The following is a 19103-nucleotide window of genomic DNA, read 5'->3' as shown; positions in this document are numbered from 1 at the left end:
GCTACGATCGCGATTATTAGATACGAGCGATACTTTCGATTTAATTAGGAGAACCCGTTCCACGGGGTCGTGCTTCATTGGTTCGCGGTTTAATGAATTTCTCGGTGGTTCGAGTGGTTCTTTGAGTCTTCACGGTGCTGCGCGGTTTCGAGGAGTTCCGTGCGCGGTTCATGCTCCGATTGCGGCACGTTTCGGTACGTTTTGTGGATACGCTTTCCTAGCGCTCGTAAACGTGTATACACGTTCACAGCGTTTGTAAACGTATGCACGCGTCCCCAGCGTTTGTATACGTATATAAGCATCGACAGCGTTTGCACACGTATATAAGCGTCCACAGCGTTTGTACACGTATATAAGCGTCTACAGTGTTTGTATACGTGTATAAGCGTCCACAGCGTTTGTAAACGTATATAAGCGTCCACAGAGTTTGTATACGTGTATAAGCGTCCACAGCGTTTGTAAACGTATGCACGCGTCCACAGCATTTGTACACGCATATAAGCGTCCACAGCGTTTGTAAACGTATGCACGCGTCCACAGCATTTGTACACGCATATAAGCGTCCACAGCGTTTGTAAACGTATGCACGCGTCCACAGCATTTGTACACGCATATAAGCGTTCATAGCGTTTATAAACATGTATACGCGTTCACAGCGCTCGTATACGTGTATACGCGTCCACAGCGATTGAAAACGTGTATACGCAACCATAACGTGTGCAAGCGAGTATCCGCGTCCACAGTGCTCATATAAGTGTACATGCGTCCACAGCGCTCATATAAGTGTACATGCGTCCACAGCGCTCTTAAACGTGTTCATGCGTCCACAGCGCTCCTAAACGTGGTCATGCGTTTGTAGTACTCGTAAACGTGTATATGCGTCCACAGCGCACCTGTACCAATTATTAGACGTGAATACACGCCCAGATCGAAAGTGTTAATATGAACTTTCTTACGTTCTAAGTATCGAAACGATTGCATTCCTCTTGGAATTACTTTGGTAACAATTTTGCGAGGATGTAAAGACAGAAGATGGAATATATAATTGTAAAAAAATAGAAGCTATGATAATGTATACAAATATTTATCGATCATAATTTCATTGATTCTTGGCTAATCTTTGTCGCGTTTTAATTGATAGACCAATTGATAAATTGATTCCTAAAACACAAGATATTTTTTAGGGTATACACAGATATTAAAAAAAGTTCAACACTTCTATAGTTAGGGATTACATTTGACGATACGATTCGTTCGCTCATTTTCGAACTCCGCTTCCGTGACGTCGCCTGTCCACTCGGTGTTAGTGTCGCGTGATTTCACGCGCACGCCTCCAACACCTCGGCGTGTTCCTTTTCGTGGCGAGGACACGCGCACGCCTACGTGGTTCCCAGCTTCTGGTATCTTTCGCGACAAACAAAAGTAAGACGTCGTCGGCACATCTAAAAAATTTGAGAATGTTATTACGATCAAAACGAGAAAAAGAAAAATTGTTATTTTTTTTTTTACCAAAACAGTATTGCGATTTTCTACGCTAATATTTGCACAGTGAACAAAAAATTGACCGTTGCATCTACTCACAATTATTACCACAATTACATAGAAGAGCGAATAAATATCAAAGTCAAGATCTCGGATAAAAAGTGTCCGAAATATACCAAAATTGTGTTTTTAACATAATAAAATAATGAGAAAATTACCTAAGAAAATACAAGAAAATTCTTTTGCATCTACTATAACCAGTTTGAATTATACACTAAAACAGAACCATACATTGCAACGATGCAATGGGTCAAGAAAGACCCGAGGAGTAGTAATGTTAAACGAAGCTTTAACTTGAAGACTTGCTATATATTTTCTCCAATATTTCTACCATCTAGAAGACCTCAATTTACACTTGCTCGCTATACCATATGCATTGCCTATCAAATCAAATAAATATCAAATCAAATAAATATCAAATCAAATAAATATCAAATCCAATGTAAAAGGAAACTTCCACTCAATGCCAATTTCCACGTTATCGACAACCTCTGGAATCTCCTAATTTTCCAGAATCGTAAAAACCGAATCGCCTTAAAATCGTATCGTCGGTTCCATATTCGTTCGGTCGGAGGCATTTGGTGAGATTCCAGATTCGAAACTAGGATCGGCCCTCTTTGTTTGTTTTTTCCTCGCGAGAATCCTAATATCAGGTTTTGGCCGTAGCCGCGGCGCGGGCTCGGTCACTTTCCAAGCGGAGTCTCGAATCGTTCGCCTCGAAAGCGTATAAATATTCTCACGTCGTCTCATCGACGCGTAACTCCCGCGTCCACGGGATTATCCGGTAAGAAACGACGGATTTCGATACGCATTATTCGGAGCGGCCCGTTAAAAATGCAAATGTCGTGTCCCCAGTTGGCTCCGATCGGGCCCCAAAATTCACCGAAGGTCGCGGCGAATAAATCGGCGCGGCTCGACGCGAGAGACAATTTACACGATCGTGGAGGCACGCGGGTATAAATCAATTTGGAAAGCCAACGTCGTTGGCCAAGCCGAGATGATTTCTCGCCCGGATGCGGAACGTTTTACCGCCGCCGGCGGGAGCAGCCGTAACGCGATGATAATTTTCACCGCGCGGAATATCGATACGGGTTGCGCGATCCGCTTCCGCGGTTCGTACGCGGTGACAAAATGCCGGGGAAACGAGACGAAACGATTCGTAGGGCGGAAAACCGTGACTGAGTGCCGCCTCCGTTCTGCCTAACGAGCCGACTAATTGTTTCGAGCCGGGCGCTGATTTACCGTGGGAAAAGCGAAACGGGCACCCGTGCGTGGGGTTGCGTGCCGCTGTCGACCACCGTGAACGCGATAATTATTACGTCTTGTTTAACCCTTGTTCACCGTTCCAAGTAATCGTTACACCGGAGTTGTTTTTCGGTGAAATTAACGCGGTGAAATGTAATTAATTATTGTATCGATGTTGGGGATCATGGTCACTTTTGCATGCTTAAGTTAAACTGTGATAAAGTATTTTGAGTGTTTGAGTTTAAATGTGTAAAAGTATTTTAAGTGTGCAAGTTGAACAGTATTGGAGTAAGTTGAGTGCGTAAGTTGTGCTGTGTCGAAGTCATTTGAGTGTGTAAGTTGAGTTCTGTAGGAGTACTCTGAGTGCGTGAGTTGAACCGTGTCGAAGTATTTTTAATACTTAAGTTAATCTGTGTCGAAGTAATCTGAGTACGTAAGTTAAACTATCCTGAAGTATTTTAAGTGTTTGAGTCAAACCGTGTAAAAGTATTTTAACAGTGCAAGTTGAACAGTATTGGAGTACTTTGAGTGCGTAAGTTGAGCTACGTCGAAGTAATTTGAGTGCGTACGTTGAAATCTATTTGAGTAATTTGACTGCGTAAGTCGAGCTCTATTTGAGTACTCTGAGTGCGTGAGTTAAACCGTATCGAGGTATTTTGAATACTTAAGTTAAACCGTGTCAAAGTATTTTGAATACTTAAGTTAAACCGTGTCGAAGTATTTTGAATACTTAAGTTAAACCGTGTCAAAGTATTTTGAATACTTAAGTTAAACCGTGTCGAAGTATTTTGAGTGTGCAAGTTAAACAGTATTGAAGTACTTTGAGTGCGTAAGTTGAACTATGTCGAAGTAATTTGAGTGCGTACGTTGAAATCTATTTGAGTAATTTGACTGCATAAGTCGAGCCCTATTTGAGTACTCTGAGTGCGTCAGTTAACCTGCATCGAAGTATTTTGAATACTTAAGTTAAACCGTGTCAAAGTATTTTGAATACTTAAGTTAAACCGTGTCGAAGTATTTTGAGTGTGCAAATTAAACAGTATCGAAGTATTTTGAGTGCTTAAGTTAAATCCTAACGAGACAGTAATTCGGTACTCCTTTGCGAGAAATATAAAGCAAGATTTATTCGTACGATGTACTCGTCGTTCAGTCGGCAGACTTTGAGCGCACAGTAAAGCGGAAGAGGTCGCTTCGAAGTTTATCGATTCGCGTTAGATAGGTTGAATAGGTAGGTGTACATCCTCCGCGAAGCGAAGTTACAATTCGATGGAAAGTCGATCCGCTTTCGTGAAATGGCAAACGTTTCGACTTCGGGCACAATGGATCCATTTCACCCGGACTTTCACACGACGGTGTCTTTTGTCGTTCCAGTGGGCGTGGCTGGATACCGCAGGTAGATCCTTTCGACGCACCCTTCCGGGATTTCAGTCGATATCGATGATTTCTGTTCCAGTTTTCCTTTCGAAGAATCGTACAGCTCGTACGCGTGTCGTTTTATTCGTAACCACGGTGAGATCGTTAGATGATTTTTTTTATTCGAGAGATTCTACAGAGTGTCTCTGGAGGAAAGTGATTAACTCTATCGATATGTTTCTTTACTTAAAAAAATATATTCTACACGATGTAAACGAGTTATCTCTAATTAAATTATTTTCAAATAATAGTTCTTTTATTCTTCGTATATTTATCTTTTTTTTATTCGTACCAACTAAAACAGATTTTCCAAACGACGACCCTCCCGGTAAATGTAAATCCATTCAAAGTCGTAATCGTTTCACTCCGTTCTAATAATTTAATTTCTTCTTCGGTTCTCCTTTCTACGCGTAAAACCGACTATTTTCAACTAATCTTTTTCGTTCAAATTGACCCACGAAATATACCGATAGTTTCATTCTCCCCCGAAGCATTCTATATACCCGATGAACGAAAACGATTGTCCTTAATCTGGTAATCACCGCATCGAGACACGGTCGAGCAAGATATTGGTGATGTCACGTTTTTTTTAAAGCCACGTATAATTCCTAACGTACACACCCATTGTATAAATTAAACAGGATCGAAGAAAATTCACTCCCGGTTATTTATCTCTATTCTTCGCGAGAGCCGTTCGTCTGTTAATTTTTTTCTTCGACGTCGGAACGCGCGCGCGTCGAGCGCGAGCCGATCGTTTTGAAAGCGATCCCTTGACAAAGATCGATCCGCGCGGCGAGGCACGGCCGCGTCGGAGGACTCCGCGATCGTCGTCCACGCAATAAAATAATTTACATGGCAAGTGTCGAGAAGTCAAACGGAGTCAAAAGTGAAGGAAGGATAATTACCGCGTAATGTCGTACTTTCTCCTCGGAGCGTCGGTGTACGCGGTCATTTACACGCGTGTAAAACGTTGATGCTTGGAAGCAGCTTACCCGGTGATATTAATGTCGTGCTAGTACACGGCCGTAATAGCGTGTGCGCGGCGGTGCGCGCGAGCGCGCGAGAACAGGCTGCATGATTTAAATCCCGCGATTAAAATGAATAGAAACCAAGCCTGGAACGCAGCCGTTTGTACGACGAACTCGCTTACCGCTCGTTTCGTGGAAATTTTCCTGAACCGTGACCACCTTGCGCGACACCTGCCGTTACCTATCCTTCGCTTATGAATAATTTTTTTACCTTGCTCGGAGTTGCGAAAAAAGATCATCATCCTCGGACCGTGGATTCCGAAATCGTAGCATTCGAACGATCGCTTCGGTGTCTCGAGAACGATCGATGTTTCCGTCACACGGGAAGTGTTTTGAAATTGGAAATAGTTTCAAATCATTTTATTGTCACGTAGAAAAAATAATTACACGGTAGATGTCTGGTTAGAACGATATTGTCTAGTTACTGTCTCGTACCTTGTCCGAACGTTTCGTTATTTCGAGGATTTGAAAACCCAGTCTTCCCTTTCATGGTGTTAGAAAGAATAATTTTACGCACGTTGGATATTCCTAATAGGAAAGTGTAATCTATAAGCGATAATTTTGGTATCTCGAGGATTTAAGATACTCGGTGGAACATTTTTAAAGACACTTCGACGATCTTCCCTCTTTTGAATACTTCTTCTTCCATGAAATTGAAGAAAGTCAATTTTACATACCTCTACGCGTTTCCAATTCGATTGTATTCCCAAGAAGGTTTCGAAACCCCCGGTGTACCCGGTCAAGGATACTCTCTCATATAAATATTCTTTCTCTTCGTGAAATCGCGAAAAATAATTTCACCCACACCGTGGATACCCTTATTCGAGCACGTAGATCCCTCGCGGGATCGTTTCGGCGTCTCGGTGATTCGAAACCCTCGGTGAACGATCTTCCCGCGCGAAACCCCCCCGGAGGATTTACAATACGATTGCACGACACGGACGAGGGCGTAAAATAAATTTCTCAATTTCCCGCGGATTTCACCGACGAAATTTACTGCCCGAGTTATCGTCCGCGACGAGGACGACCGCTCCGCGATAAGCGATTATTTTTACCTCGACCGAACGCTGAATTTACGCTCGGCCACGAATCGGTCGAATCGTGGCTGTCCTTTTCGAGACGATAGGGAAATATAGTACAGATCGAATTACCTGTACGCGACAACCGACCGAGACAAGTACACGGAACGATAAAAGTCGCGATGATATATTCCACGGTGGGGGCAGGTGCGTTTTAACGATTCGGCGTTGGCCGGGAGTATTTAAACGATATCGAGTGGTGCTCGGGGCGTTCTCCAGCGAGGTGAGATGGCGTCCTTCGCGCGGTTGAACGAAGGACGCGCGAGGATCACGGTCGAGGATTTTCAGCGTACGGTCTCGAGCGGTGAAAAGGCTGCTCGGATTCGTGAGCAGCCCCGCCAGAAGACGCCGGTTGCCAGCCCGGGCCCATTTTGATTGATCGGGCAATATAGCTTGCTCGCCCCCCGCGGTTTGTGCATTACCAGCTACGACGTGGAAAAATTACCGGATTGAGATGCACTCATTAATAATACTCGCGTACGTGTGCGAGATCGAGACCCCTTGACTTCGATCCTAAACGGCCGCGACTCGACGAACGAACCGGCCGTGTAATTACTCGTGAACGAGCGCGCGACACGACCATGAACGAAGGGTTACTTACACACGAGGGGGGATACCTTCGATTTTCGACGGAAAAATCCTAGAGGATACTCCACGATCACCAACCGTGATACCGGTGTAACGATTTAGGAACGATCGTTTCGATCTTGGTGAAAAGGGGCCCTTTTTTAGAGAAATTTTATTTCTCGAACGGGGGTAAAATTGTTGGTAAAATTGTTGGTAAAATTGGGTGCTTGTAGCTCGAATTGTGGCATTGTATTGTCGGAGACTCTCTTTAGGAGAATTTTTACTTCCGGGGGCACTCGGGGAAATTGGAATTCTTTCCAAGGGGGTCTTCGTCGAACTCGAAATGTAAAATCGTGATTGTTTGTAATGACTCTCTTTAGACGAGCATTCTTTTAGAACACTTGATCGGATTGAGATTCTTTCGAATTGTAATAAGGGGAGAGAGTTAGAATTGAAAGGCAAAGTTGTTGGTAAAATTGGGTGTTTGAAGCTCGAATTGTGGCATTGTATTGTCAGAGACTCTCTTTAGGAGAATTTTTACTTCCGGGGGCACTCGGGGAAATTGGAATTCTTCCCAAAAGGGACTTCGAACTCGAAATGTAAAATTGTGATTGTTTGTAATGACTCTCTTTAGACGAGCATTTTTCTAGAACACTTGATCGGATTGAGATTCTTTTGAATCGTGATAAGGGGAGAAGGGCAGAATTGGGAAAGTTGTTGGTAAAATTGGGATTCTTTCCCAGGGGGACTTCGTCGAACTCGAAATATAAAATGGTGACTATTTATGGTGGCCCTCTTTAGGTGAATCTCAATTTTTATACAACACCTAATAAGATGTGATTCTGTACAACACCTAACTTCTATAATTTTTAATCCTAAAAATTAGGAGGCAAAGTTGTTGGTAAAATTGAGTGTTTCTTCAGAAGAGGCACTCCATGAAGCTCCAATTGTAAAATTGTATTTTTGGGGGACTTCCTTTAGGAGAATTTTTATTTCTAGGAGACACATGGTAAAATTGAGATTCTTTCCCAGGAGGACTTCGTCGAACTCGAAATATAAAATGATGACTATTTATGGTGGCCCTCTTTAGGTGAATCTCAATTTTTTTCAACACCTGGTAAGAGTGAGATTCTTTGAAATCGTAATGGGGAGGGAGAAAAATTGGTAAAATTGAGTGCTTCTTCAAAAGAGGGGCTCCATGAGATTCGAGTTGTAAAATTGTACTTTTGAAGACTATCTTTAGGAGAATTTTTATTTCTGGGTGGCATATAGTAACATTGGGATTCTTTCCCAGAAGAACTTCGTCGAACTCGAAATATAAAATTGTGACTATTTATAATGGCTCTCTTTAGATCAATCCCAATGTTTCTAAAACACCTGATGAGATCGAGATTCCTCTAAAGGAGACTTCATTGGATTAAAAATTTAAATGGTAACTACTCCTAAGGGACCCCTTTAGAAGAATCTCAATTTCGTAGAACATATAATAAGATTGAGATCCTACCAAAAAGGGATTTCTTGGAACTCGACATTTAAATAGTAACTATTTCCAAGAGTCTACTTTAGAAGAGTTTCAATTTTTTTTAACCAATCGATAAAATTGTTCTTCTTCCAAAGAGGCACTTCACTCGGCTCGAAATACAAAATCTTAATTATTTCTGAAGGGGGTCCCTTTAAAAAAATTTCAATTCTTCTAGAGTACTCAATAAGATTCTTTCCTCTGTTCTCTCGTCGCTCTAACTATTTCTAAATACCATTTTCAGAAGACTCTCAATCTTTCCAAGATTGATCAGAAGAAGAACCTCATCTCTCTCACAACCTGGATATTTTCGTTCCTCCAATAGTTCAACCATAGAATCCAAAAGAAAACTCTCTTAATTATAAAAAAAAAAGAAAAAAATGAAAAGTTCCTCGAGGCCCACAATAGTTCTCCGAATACCTCGAACCCCTTCCGTTCCATCGTCCATTAACCAGACCAGCGTAAAATTATTCTTCCAAAGAGGGACTTCACTCGACTCGAAATACAAAATCTTAATTATTTCTAGAGGGGGCCCCTTTAGAAAAATTTCAATTCTTCTAGAGAATTCGATAAAATTCTTTCCTCTGTTCTCTCATCGCTCTAAAAATGTAAACTCGTAACTATTTCTAAATACCATTTTCAGAAGATTCTATCTTTCCGCGATTCATCAGAAGAAGAACCTCATCGCTCTCGCGAGTACTCGAGAGTACTCGATAAAATTCTTTCCTCTTTTTTCTCTCGTCGCTCTAAAAATGTAAACTCGTAACTATTTCTAAATACCATTTTCAGAAGACTCTCAATCTTTCCAAGATTGATCAGAAGAAGAACCTCGTCTCTCCTACAACCTGGATAATTTCGTTCCTCCGATAGTTCAACCATAGAATCCAAAAGAAAACTCTCTTAATTATAAAAAAAAAGAAAAAACAAAGTAAAACTTCCTCGAGGCCCACAGTAGTTCTCCGAACGCCTCGAACCCCTTCCGTTCCATCGTCCATTTACCAGACCAACGTAAAATTGTTACTCTTCCAAAGAGGGACTTCACTCGGCTCGAAATATAAAATTTTAATTATTTCTAGAGGAACCATCTTTAGAAGAAATTCAATTCTTGTAGAGTACTCGATAAGATTCTTTCCACTGTTCTCTCGTTGCTCTAACTATTTCTAAATACCATTTTCAGAAGACTCTCAATCTTTCCAAGATTGATCAGAAGAAGAACCTCATCTCTCCTACAACCTGGATATTTTCGTTCCTCCGATAGTCCAACCATTAAATCCAAAAGAAAACTCTTCCAATTATGAAAAAAAAAAAAAATGAAAACTTCCTCGAGGCCCACGGTAGTTCTCCGAACGCCTCGAACCCCGTTCCGTTCCATCGTCCATTAACCAGAGCAGCGTAACGTTTCGTACAATTCCCAACAGCGATCCCCGGCTCGCGTTGAACACCGCACCGTAAACTAGAAAATCGTGTCTCGCGCGCGCAGCTATGTACGCCCGTACGGTTACGGTATCTACCGAAGAATCGACGCGTGGTATCGAGCGCGTCTGACACAATACCCGGCCGGTGTGTATTGGTAAGTCCCCGACTCGAGAAGTCCCTTAAATTTCGAAGAAAACGCGGTCCCCCCGGTTTCCTCCGCACGGTATCCCCCGTGGTCTTAAATAGACGAGCGAGGGGGTCGATTCGCACACCCCGAATAAAACGCGTCCCCCGGATGCGTAGAATTAGAAGAGGTGGGGGGGGGGGGGGGAGAGAGGTGGATCGCGGCGCACCGTCTGCGGCATTCCCGTGAAACTCGATATCCGTTTATCAAGGATCCACTTTGCTCCCTGGATCCGGTGAATTGCTCCCGGTTTCTTGTCGCCGATCGGGACGTAAAGCAGCCACGTACACGCAACTCCCGTGTCCGTGAACGCGAATGTGGATAGTTTTATGGCGGCCCTCTGCCTCCACCGTAATGCGTTTGGCTAAGAACTCCCGTGCGAGGCGGAGAGGAATAAAAAGGGCAAAAAGTGGGGGTTTGGGATACGTGGGAGAGGGGAACGGAAGGGGGAGAACCGAAGGTGGGCAGTTCGTGGCAGTGACTTAGCCCCGGTAGAGACCGAACGAGCCGTGCAACAGAGCGAACGAGAAGAAAGGGAGGACAGAATGGTCTTAATATCCTTTGATTTATCTCGGCTGGGTCGCGGCTCCCTCGGCTCCTTCTCGTTCCCTTCGTCTCTCTCTTTCTATCTTTCTCTCTTTCTATCTCTCTTTCTCTACCCAGACACCGAGCCACCCCCGTGTAGAACCGCAACGCATGGGCGGGCCAATAAGTTTTTAAATAACCATAACTCCTGGTTTTATGGGCGAAACGGCGCGCGGATGGCCCACGGCTGACTCTTCCCGCGTCCGCGATACGGTCAAACTGTAGCGAGGCAACTTGTTTGCTTTATCCCCCTTTATATTCGATTGGCTGCGGACCACGATCGGTATACCAACCTGTCGGCGATCGCCGCGGCTCGTTTCTCTTTTTCTCTCGCGAAACTGATTATTCGATGCTACCCGGGACCAATTTGTTACGAACGCGGACCTAACCGTGAGGGATTCTCCACCGGGACCGGGTGGGAGACTGCCATTGCGGGGCTCGACGCGTCGAAGGACAACGATCCGCGTTATCGTCTTGGAACACTGTCGATAGTCACCTCGAATATGTTATCAACCCTTTGCACTCGAAACGTTTTCGCTACCTGAAACTGCCGCCTCGATGAAATCTTTCAAATCGAACAATTAATACGGAATGGAATATTTTTATTTCGATACTTGACATACATATGTTTACACTTTAAAACAGTGTAATACATAATACACCAAATTTTCCCATATTGGAAGAAGTACACTGAATTGAGTGGTGACGTCGAGTTCAAAGGGTTAACACTTGAGAACCGAAACGGGGTAACCCTCTTTTCTTTCTGAGTCTCAGTTACCGAAGTTTCGTTCCAAATATCGGACAGAACGAATTTTCTTATTTATTTCTTATTTATCGTTCTTCTGTATTTTTTATTTTCTATCCAAACGGTCGATTTCAATTTCCAGCTACTTTTAAGACGACGAAATTTATTGAACAATCTAGCGTAATTTGTGAAAAATTAGGTTGTAGGATAAAAAAGATAGTCTACTTCTCTCACGCACGGTTTTACCGTGGATGTTCTTTCATCATTTTGTAATACAGGGTTTTCTATCCAGTTCGAGTCCCAAGCAGCGCGATCGCGCTCTTCAGATTTTGTCTCGAAAAATCTCAGTACATTTCGAGCGCTGTGGACAACTGACGGTTTAGTCACGATCGTTGAAGTAGCGCTCAGATTCACCGACGAACGTAAATCACACAGCTCCTTTTTATAAACGAAAATAAAAGAAGCGCTATCGCGCCGTTTGGGTTCTCTCGCACTCGTTCAGAGAAAGCGCGGTCGCGCTGTTCGGGATTTTTCGAGTGTTTTTCTCAATACTCAAATTAATTAACCCTTTGCGGTGGTATTAAATTTGGACATGGATGTCGTATTGATTGGAATTAATTACCTTTGAGAAAGCAGTGATACGTAACATTTAAAATTACGAAGGATAAAGAAGCTTTATTAATTATTTTGTGAACTTTGGATACATGTTCATACAACAGTGTGTTTTAATGTAATGTCTTTATGTAGAAATTACATTTTATAATTCTCCATGGTGTGGTATCTTTCGAAACAGTCTCCAACAGTCCTGTGTGTCCTTTTCGACTACATAGTATCGCAAAAATAATTACTATCAGTGTCTTCCACTTTTAATCTTTCCGTTTGAACATACAGAACAATCTTTAATCATTTTACATCTTCATAGTGCCACAATATATGCAATTTTCCATTAAGAAAAATCCATTAAGCCTTTCCTCTTTACTTACGTTATCCCTAATAGTAGCACCGTATTCGTGCACGAACAGACTCTTCAGACATTTAGGTTCGTTCGGAGAAAGCGTAAACCATAATGGAAGAAATTATAAGATCAGTACGGTTCCTTGCTATGGTGGTTCAAAGCAGACATACGACCGTAAAGGGTTAAATCACTCTTTCGCTAAATACCTGTAAACTTTGTGTGCACACGCGTATGTGTATTTTCACCTTAAATCAACAACACCACGTATGAAGTCTCTCGAGTTTTCCGGAACATTATCGAGTGGTATCGTCGGCAAATAAAAAGGTAATGGAAAAAGAAAACGGAGGAACGAGTGGGCGCGTTCGATCGGAAGTGGAGGTGCGTGGCAAGCCGAACGAATGGCCGGGGCACGAAACATCGGGCCAGATTCGTGTAGATCATTACAGAATGGAAGCTAGAACAGCGAGGCGCCCGCTTTCTTCCCCGAGGCGGACGCATACGGTCCGCGCGAGCGCGAGCGAGCACGAGCGAGCGCGAGCGCGCTCCTACACGCCGTGTCATGTTGCGGAGGCGCTCCTACTAAGTCACGGGCCATTGTTCTAGTCGTCGTTTGATAGACGATGCTCGTTCGCTACACGACTGCTCGAGAGCACATGCGTCAGGGGTTAGACGATGATGAGCATCCGTTGCCCTTTACGATGCTCCTTTTGTGGTTCGAACGATTTTGTTATTCAAATGCACGAGCGAGCGAGCAAGAGAGAGAGAGAGAGAGAGAGCTGGCGCACGCGGACCATGTGGATCAAAGGCGCCTCGCGGCACCTCGATCGATTCCATCGATGGCACGAGTCCCGAGACGGTGGACAATCACGAACCATGCTGATAAACAAGACGAAAAATAATAGGTCGTTCGATAGGAAATTGAGTTATCGGGTTCTTCGTTTTATTTTTTCTGAAGACGGTACTATCGTTTCATGAACATGTGTTAAGTTTCGTGGAGATTTGTCGACTCGTTCGTATATTTACAATTATTCAAAGTTAAAGTGTCGTAGTATTTTTTTTACGATGAAAGAAACAACAAAATATACTGAACAATTTAGTGTAATTTGTGAAAAATTAAGTTGTATCATAACAGAATAGTCTATTTCTTTCACGCACGTTTCTACTGTCAATGTTCTTTTCTCACTTTGTGATACAAGGTGTCCCAATCATCACCGGTCGATTTGAATTTCCCGCTACTTTCGAAACGACGAAATTTATTGAACAATCTAGTGTAATTTTATAAAAAATTAGGTTCTACGATAACAAAATAGTCTACTTCTCTCACGCACGTTTCTACCATGGATGTTCTTTTCTCACTTTGTGATACAAGGTGTCCCAATCATCACCGGTCGATTTGAATTTCCCGCTATTTTTAAAACGACGAAATTTATTGAACAATCTAGTGTAATTTTATAAAAAATTAGGTTCTACGATAACAAAATAGTCTACTTCTCTCACGCACGTTTCTACCATGGATGTTCTTTTCACACTTTGTAATATAGGGTGTCCCAATCATCACCGGTCGATTTGAATTTCCCGCTACTTTTGAAACGACGAACCGATTAACCCGAAACTCGACGTATGTCGTCTAGACAGATGGGAAATTAATCGTGGAAAAGTACACGGTGAAAGCACGCGTGAAAATTATTCAGACGTATTACGAAAAATCGGGAACTTTAACGTTAATGATTCTAGTCTAGGTAGAAGAGGTGGTCGAAAGTTCTTAACCGATGCACTGAATCCTCTTTGGTGATGTAAGTGGCTGCATCGAGGATGATGGGAGTAAAGAAATATGTACCACATTTGCAACCTTCTCACTGTAGAAATAGTGACGATGAAAACTTCTGTATAAATATTTTTTAATAACGATAGTGTATATGACAAACTTAATTTTCTTAGTGAATATACGGCATACTGGATGGAGAATATTTAACTCGAATCGATTCTTTTCGTAATTGGTAGAAGAATCAACATTTTTTGATCGACGATGGTACTATTTCGAAGGACCTTCAAAGTGATATTTAATTCTTTGGACTGTCTCTTTTTACGTATGTTTTCAAGGTCACCTTTGTCTGTTTTATTTTACATAAAAAAATACTTTTTCTTTTAGTTCGTTGGAGTTGTCTCGATAGAAGAGGAAAATTGTAGGATTGTGAGTAAAAGAATTGAAGGTGACCTCGAAAACTTAAACAAGAATTTATTCAAAGAATTGAAAATGGTTCGCTGGTTAGGGAAAGAATCAAGTTGCCAAGTTAAATGGACCACCCTGTACACTGTATAAAGTAAATATGCCATTTGTTCCCGGCAACAACGAGCCAAGATACCAGCAAAAACGAGTGTAGAGAAGTAAGTGGTTGAAACAAGATCAGGCGATCGGACTATTGCTCGTTCTCGTGGCCTAGATAGCTGTGCACCGGTGACCGGCGCTCTAAACTCCAGATTCTTTAAAACTACGTGAAAAGAACCCTAACAACGTTAACTATTAAATAACATTCCTATCACTAGCAATGCTATAAAATAAATACATCGACGAGTTATCAAATGTATCGTTTCTTAGCGTTCAAATGTTCAGAAACGTGTCGAGGACTCCCCCAAAGAAAAAAAATAGCGTCAACTTTCTAAAAAAAAGTAAACTCAGGGAAGAGATAACAAATACCTTTGCAAATTCTCAAATATTTCTACGACACCTTAAACCCAAACAAATCAGATGAACCTTCCAACCCAAATAAATTCAAAAACTATTAGGTTGTTCGAAAAGTCATTCCTTTCCAAAAACCATAATACACAATTGAATAAAATGTTTATACACTCTAAAAAAATCGTGTTTCATTTTCACCAAGAAAAACCAAATGATTTTCCAAACAACCCACTAATAACAAGTAACGCTACAAACTATCCAACATCTCCACTCTCAAGTCCGAAAAGATAACCTCAACCTTTCGAGAGACCCAAACTCGAATCACACGACAAAGAAGTTTCACCCGATGCGTGGATCCTACGCCTTTCCTCGCGACGATAAAAGAAAGAAAAAAAAGAAATGAAACGCACATCTTCGCGTAAAACAGAAGCCTTGGTTCCCGCGAACTCCGGTTGCAAAATCGTCGATCGGTCGACGAATCGTTCGCTGCGTGGTGCGCGGCGCGCCGAAATCGCGTCGGTGGTCCCCCCTCCCCTCCCCTCCCCCGAAAAGGGACCGCTCTCGCGCTACCAGACGAGTGGGTGGTGCCCGGTCCCGCGAGGAAGCAGGTTGCGTGGCAACGGGGGGACACGGGGCCCGTTTCTCGCGCAACATCGGCGCGCACGGGCATTCCGCGTGTACCGCGTTCGGTTTGTATGCGTGAACGCGCGTGTCGGACTTAAGCGCACGGATGTGGCACCCAATGAGTTTAAATCATGCCGACTGCCGGGACGAAGGCGCAGCAACGCGCTACGAGGGCCCCGGTAGGTTGCGCGCGGCTAAATCATAGGAGCGCCCGGTGGTGCAACGCGCGCGAAGGGGATAACGCTACGGCGTGGCGCGTTCCAGCTCGGCTCGAATCACGGCGTGTCTGTAATTCGTTTCGAACGATCGGTGGATAAGCGACGCGGCAAGTGTTTTCTCGTGGGCACCGCGAGTTTCAGGCCCACGGATCGACGGGGAACGGCCTCCTCCGGCCGCGGTTACACCGCAAGGTGGACGACGGTAAATCCCGCCGCGATTTATAATGGAGGATGAACGGATCGTTAGAGGTACAATGACTGCGGTTAATGCGCGGCCGCCGGGACCGGCGTCGGTGATCGACGCCGCTACTGGAACACCGGCGAAACTGGGACGGTCGATCGGACCCTCTTCGAATCGAAATATCGACATTTTCGAGAGTTTCTCGTGGTTTTTTAAGATTGAGATCGTTGGACGGGAGGAGTTTTTTTTCGTTTTTCGCTTCGAATTTTGAGAGATTGAAATCGGGAACTTGATTGTTAATTGTGTGGAAGGAAGTGTAGGGGCGATTGGTTTGAGAAGTTTGAATCGAGATATTGGGATTTTCGAGAGTTTCTCGTGTTTTTTAGTATTGTAAGATCATTGATCGGGGAGAGATTTTTTCCGTTTTTCGCTTCGAATGTTGAGAGATTGGAATCGGGAACTTGATTGTTAATTGTGTGGAAGGAAGTGTAGGGGCGATTGGTTTGAGAAGTTTGAATCGAGATATTGGGATTTTCGAGAGTTTCTCGTGGTTTTTTAAGGTTGTCAGATCGTTGGACGGGGGAGTTTCTTTCCGTTTTTCGTTTCGAATTTTGAGAGATTGGAATCGGGAACTTGATTGTTAATTGTGTGGAAGGAAGTGTAGGGGCGATTGGTTTGAGAAGTTTGAGTCGAGATATTGGGATTTTCGAGAGTGTCTCGTGTTTTTTAGGATTTGACGATTGTTGGTTAGGATGAGTTTTTTCCGTTTTTCGCTTCGAATGTTGAGAGATTGGAATTGGGAACTTGATTGTTAATAGTGTGGAAGGAAGTGTAGGGGCGATTGGTTTGAGAAGTTTGAGTCGAAATATTGGGATCTTCGATAGTCTCTCGTGTTTTTTAATATTGTAAAATTGTTGGTTAGGGTGAGTTTTTCCGTTTTTCGCTTCGAATGTTGAAAAATTGGAATCGAGACCTTAATTGTCCTCCTTATGAGAATTTGTCGTATTTTTGAGGACTATGCGATTATTAATTAAGGTGAGTGTGTTTCGTTTTTCACTTCACTGGATTGAGTTTCTTCCGTTTTTCACTTCGAATATTGAGAAATTGAAATTGGAACCTTGATTGTTAATAATGTGGAAGAAAGTGTAGGGACGATTCCTCTGCAAAGTTAAAATCGAAATATCGGTATTTTCAAGAGTTTTTCGTATTTTTTAGTACTGTGAGATCGTTAGTTAGAATGAGTTTCTTCTGTTTTCCACTTCACTAAGGTGATTTTGTTGCGTTTTTCACTTCACTAGGTTGAGTTTTTCTATTTCTCAATTTGAATATTTAGAGATTGGAATCATACCTTGATCGTTAATAGTGTGGAAAAAGTTTAAGGAAAGTTGCTTCGAGAAATTCGAATCGAGATATCGGACATTTTCTAAAGTTTCTCCTAGTTTTAACATTAGGTTTACAACACGTGTCATTTTAACGCATTTCCCGAAACTGTTTACATTTTTCTTCTACAACTTGTACTAACTTCTATCAATTTTCCAAGACAAATATACATCAAAGCTTATTTTCTTCAAAACTTTCTATTTTTATAGAACTCTACACGGTATACTCATTTCTATAAACACCCACAAATTCAACGCAAGAAATATCCCTAAACCGAGTGTTAATATTATGAAAAAAAGTGTAATAGATTCGATCAGTATTTTCGAGAGTTTCTCTTGGCTTTAAGGACCGTGTGATCCTTGCTTACAGCGAGTTCCTTCGTATTTGATTCTAAATATACTTTATTCTTCATAACCTTGTACATAAATTTCTTACACACGTATCACGTAACTCTATACTTTATTGTTATTCAGGTACCAACATCGCAAGATCGATGAAACGAAGCTGTAGGATCCAACTCGTATTAGGACATCGTCGCTCTAGTGAGTATCTCACACTCCCCTACAATCTCAAACTCTCTCAAAACATTCGTACCCTGTTACATTTAAACGTTCCTCCGGACTTCATTTCTCTCTTCTCTCCATCTTTCGAATTCTACCATACATCGAGAATTTTTCTCACAGTACACCACCAATTCAACACCAATTTTCACCCATTCTAATTTCCTCATGTCGCATCCAAATCGCGTCACGGTACGATCGAGTGCACGATATCGAAACGAATCCAGACTCGAACAAAGAGAACTCGAACCGCGCCGCGATTCTTTCTCCGCACAGTTCGGAACGACGAAGGAAACATCGAGAGACAGCGCTTCCGGTGATCGTCCCGGGTCTCCCGTTAATCCTAACAAATCGAATCCAACCGTCGCGACGCCGCGAGAGCGTCGAATCGTGTATAGGTGAAGCGAGAACGACGATAGCGGGTAGAGAGGACCGTAGGGAAGAAACGTTGCGCGGTTACGAGGGCGAGGGACGGTGGGGGGTACGGTGAGGCGGACGCGGACGCGGAAAATAATAAAGCGAGTCGGTGCCAGGTGCCACGGTTGGCACAAGGAGGCGTCCAAAAGCAGTGCGTGTCATTAGAGACCGTGAAAGACGTGACAAATGACAGTCTGTCTCGTCTTGAATGCGCATTGGCGCCCCCTATCGCTGCCATTCGTTTGTTTGCGGTCACACATTGTCGTGCCGCGACGAGAGTGAGAGAGAGAGAGGGATAGAGAGAAGCTACGGGCCAAGAAGCTTCTTCGTTTATCGTTGGAAACCTCCGCCGTTGGCGTTCGCCGACTCCTCTGTGAGAATGCGATTCGCCACGGATCCTTGGGGATGTTTTGACGGCCGGTTGACGAGCGATTGTCCTTTCTACTTCTGCTGCCCTTCCGAGTGCCTCTCCTTGCCACTTTTTTTTCCTTCCTCGTATTCAGTGTACCTTCGTCTCTCTCTGTTACCTGGCCACGCTGGTTGACTTCTTTCCTGGCCCGTATTTCGAGTGGCCTTGATCGACGAGCGCCAGTTTTTTTTTTTTTTTTTTTCTTTTTTGCGTACCTATTCTCGTCGAATCTCGAGGAATATAAATCGACGAACGGGGGGAAGTTATCGGGGCGACCACCTTGCGTACGCTAGGGTATCGATCAATCGGAGATGCGCGTTCATTCTCTCGTTGCGCGAGAATGGGTTATCCAACCTCGA

General features: G+C 43.1%; 1 long non-coding RNA gene across 1 annotated transcript in view; it reads left to right on the top strand.

The window, feature by feature from the left end:
* Window positions 1-17883, top strand: part of LOC143148609 (uncharacterized) — a 103705-nt gene extending 85822 nt beyond the window's left edge. Inside the window, exon 2 of the long non-coding RNA XR_012992534.1 lies at window positions 17832-17883. This is a non-coding gene — a long non-coding RNA (uncharacterized LOC143148609). The remainder of the gene's footprint in view (window positions 1-17831) is intronic.
* The last annotated feature ends 1220 nt before the right edge of the window (window positions 17884-19103 follow it).

Source organism: Ptiloglossa arizonensis, chromosome 1 (assembly GCF_051014685.1).
Source record: "Ptiloglossa arizonensis isolate GNS036 chromosome 1, iyPtiAriz1_principal, whole genome shotgun sequence".
Lineage (NCBI taxonomy): Eukaryota > Metazoa > Arthropoda > Insecta > Hymenoptera > Colletidae > Ptiloglossa > Ptiloglossa arizonensis.
Note: the sequence above shows the minus strand (reverse complement) of the source record. Positions and strands in the feature narration are given on the sequence as shown.